The following is a 4,118-nucleotide window of genomic DNA, read 5'->3' as shown; positions in this document are numbered from 1 at the left end:
TTGACAATTCCAGTCACGCTAGCACAACCAAAACAATGCTTTGTCTGCGCCAAGTTTGCTCAAAATAAGGGCAAGACGCTTTGTTCTTTGCTTGTATTAACACAACTATTTCGAACAAGAAATAAAGAACGCAGTATTTTTCCCTTAGTTTACTTAGGTTTCTAGATCATATGTACTTGTGCGTACTTAAAAAAATGACCACGCTACGCGCCTGATCGGGCAAATAAAATTATGTGGGTATTACTCCAAAGTAATCAAGCAAAAAAGTTGATGAATGTTGTAAAACTAGACGCTATGGAAGCGTTAACTCGGGTTTGATTAAGGATTCGTCATGGGATAAAGAGGTGTTTTCCACCTTTATTGTGGGATGAACTTTCGATGGCTTTAGTACCTCTGTAGTTTTCTGCTTTCCTGAGAGAGACATTTTAACTTTTTCACTGGTACCCTGCTCGGTTGACGATCACGTCTATAGCCATAACATTCACAATACAACACGACTACAATTTTAGTATGCATACTTTGCATAGCGATACACATATCCGTTTTCAGTTGAAAACGTAACTTTTTCTTTTCGGATACGGCTTCCGTCCACACGTATCCGATGAAAACAATCATTGAAAAACGCTCTCCAGAGTGGAACTTTTTGAAAACGCTGTTTTCGCGTGTGTACGTGTGGACGGACGAAAACGAAACTTTTCGAAAGCGCTGACGTCACGCAATTAGTTCCAATCCACACCGCGCAATATTATAAACTTATTCAAGATGGCGGACAGGCGCTTCACTTTCTTGTCTTTAATACTTGGGCTTATTTCAAACCTAATTGCCTGTTTTCGAGCAAATTTAGCTTTGCTATTTCTTCAAGCTGACTATTTCAGAAGGTGGCAGAACATTACTAGATTACTTTCATTACCAGTGTCACAGCGGATTTGGACCCCCCCCCCTCCCCGCGGATTTGGATCCCTCTAAAAATAAGCGTTTTATTAGTATTGTAATCGCATGGGCTCACATAAAGGGCATTGTAAAGAATCTTAAAAAAAACAATGCTTTCAAATACTAGAGTTAAAATTTGCATCTATTTTACGAAATGCCGCAGCGCGTGCTTTAAACAACTTTTACTGAAACTCAAGTCTAACTTCACCTTTTCTCCTTATTTAAAATTAATACGAGAATTCACGACTTGACAAGAGTGGTTATAAAAAAGGAAAAATCTTCTGAAGCCTTGTAGTCAAGCAAACTTCTAAGAACGCGTCTTCCAACCAAGAGGTGTTACTTTAAAAAGTGGTACCTCCTTTGTGGCAGCGCCGCCCATTCAAACTATCAAATGGAAGAAAAAACAACGCTTTACGAAAAAGCCACAGCAAGTTCTTTCAACAACTTTAACTGAAGCTCAAGTCCGTTTTTGCTTTTTTTTGCCTTATTAAAAAGATAGCACGTTATTTAAAGTGCCCCTGTGACCAAAAAATCAATTCATATTTTTCTTTGGATTTCAAAACTATGTTAACAAAACACTAAGTGATCCACGTTTTAAGCCTTGCTTTCAAAAAGACACCTCTTTATTTTAACTGTAATTTTCCTATTTAATGGTTCGCCATTACTAACATTATGTTCTTGAGAGAGCTGGATCGAGGAGAAAATGACGTCAAAGGCTCACTAGTTTAAGAATGCAATACGTGTGTACGCCGCAGAATTAATATGCAGCACGGGGGTTTTGGGCTTTCAGACTTTTAAACTCACGCTTTGCATATATAATAAGCTGCGTTCACACGCTGAAATTTTAAGCTAGTGAGCCTCTGACGTCACTTTTCCCTGGATCCAACCGTCTGAGGTCCAATCGGTCAGTTTTGAACGTGAGTAATGGCGGACCGTGAAATCCAAAACTTACACTCAAAGTAAACGGCCTTTGGATAAAAATCAAAGCTCAAATTTTTGCCAGTCAGGTGTTAAGCAAACACACTTTCAAAATCTGAAGGAAAAAAGGAAGTGGTTTTTTTGATCACAGGGGCACTTTAAGCTTCTGTCAGGAAGGAGTTAAAATTCGCAACTGCATACTTTTATAAGAAATGGCACCGCGACTGCTTTTAAACAGCAAATTAACTGACCTAAGTATTTTCCTCAAGTTTCCCCGATCCAAAATGTAGCTCTGTATCGATAAACAATTAAATACATAAGCTGTAATATTGGGGGGGGGGGGGGGGGTTCAAATCCGCGAAGGGGGACTAAATCCGCCAGGGGATTTGTACCGGGTAGTCCAAATCCGCTAGGACACCGGTGTCAAGAGGCGGAAGGTTGAAACGACTTAGTGGTTGCCTGCCAAGACCTCGACGATTTTGGGTTAGACCTGGACATACTAGCGCTTAGTGGGACATTTTTCTAGTCCAAATAGTTATCGTAAAAGCGATTAATATATCTTTAAATATTATGTATTTAGTTTGTATCTGTATGTGCTAAGTATTTTAGCTCTAAAGATATTAACTCTTGTAGTTATTCTAAAATTCGAGATGAAATAAAGTTTATGCACGCATGTATGCATGTTACCTTTACCAGAGCGCATGCGCACACTTTCTAATCTGCGACTTCAGTTCTTACCATATGACAGATAAGATGACTTTTCCCTTGTATATTTAAGCGATCGAATTCATAGGCTAAATTGACAAGGGCGGTCTGGAGCTGTGAGTAGGCGTGGGATTTGTCACATATGGTTTAGGGGCCGACATATCTCTCCCTCAATGCCGTACCGGGAGGCAAGGTCGGTAGCAGAAAGCAGCGAAGGGCCAACTGCGTCCAAAAGCGATCGCACGGGCCAAAATCCCGGGATGACTCGTTTGGTACGACGCTCCAGCGCCGGTGTCTAGAGGTACTGCGTTTTTCTCTCTTGTTCAAACATTCGGTCAGCGCATGCGTAAATTTTCTGGCTTTCCGATACCTAGCCTACCGGAAAAAAAATTAAGATGCAGGTTTTTACAAGGAATTGGCATTTCAGTTGAACAAATTCTACAGGCATAAACGTAAGGTAAGAACCGCGCGTGTCTGGTCTTCTCGAGACAGAGATGAGAGATGGTTTCATGCAGATTAGGACGCCTAAAATGCTCTGTTGTAAACATGGCGGTTCACGAGTGAAGTTGTCGCTCTGGCCTTTCTGTGGACGAATTCCATGACCTACTGATACAATTTGGGCAAGTTCCGAAAGCAAAAAACTCCAATTGATGCGGTATTTTGCTGATAGGACTGGGTAACCCGACACTTACGAAAAAAACTATGAAATGAGAATCGGGAGTTTTCCCTTGTCATGGAATGGCAGCATTTCCCAGAATTCTTTTTGAGAGTAAGTGAGACAACTTGAGAAGCACGAAACTGGCCCTCATCGAATGGCTGAAGCGCGGCCTGGGGAAAACAAATTGTAGCCAGATACTCAGGAGTAGGCCTGGTATGTGCTGTTAACGTGGATTTTGGATTTCTGAACAAGTTTTTATCAGAGAAACTTCGCGACAAAGTTGTGCTTTCATTTCTCTGTAATCCTCGTGTCAAAGAAACGGTCAGTAACGTGTGACCGAGGGTAAACACGGTATACTAAAACCCAAGTTTGAGGCACCGAGGGATAATTTACCATGGTGTGTGTAACCGCACCTATGACGTAAAGCTTACATGTACGCTTATATTGAAAAGTTTCCCGCCGAGCATTGTTGCGCCCTTACCAATCAATCCACATAGTCTCTTCTTACGTGAAAACTGCATAAACTAGTTCATCTAAATGGTAGAAATGCTGCCAAGGAGAAGGGAGATGTTCAATTATGCTTGCGGTAATTTAACGACGATTCGTGCGTGGAATTGAAGGGAGATTTTAATACGTCTTGAACCCGAGGGACGGTACAAGACGTGGACCACAAACTGGACCCCATCTACCCAAGAAAAATCTAAATATAATCAGGTCGGACAAACGGACCACTTTACAGTTTGGCTATGAGACAAATTGTTATTTAAAGCACTTTGACGAACTGAACTAAATTAAAATACAAACAACAACTTTGTATTTTATTTTCTATACTCTTCCATAGAGTCCTTGTTGTCTTCCAGCAGTTCCTTCCCACCTAAATACATTAGCTCCTTGCTCCACGCACACA

Source organism: Montipora foliosa, chromosome 11 (genome assembly GCF_036669935.1).
Source record: "Montipora foliosa isolate CH-2021 chromosome 11, ASM3666993v2, whole genome shotgun sequence".
Taxonomy (NCBI): domain Eukaryota; kingdom Metazoa; phylum Cnidaria; class Anthozoa; order Scleractinia; family Acroporidae; genus Montipora; species Montipora foliosa.
The sequence above is the reverse complement of the archived record's forward strand: the minus strand, read 5'-3'. Positions refer to the sequence as shown.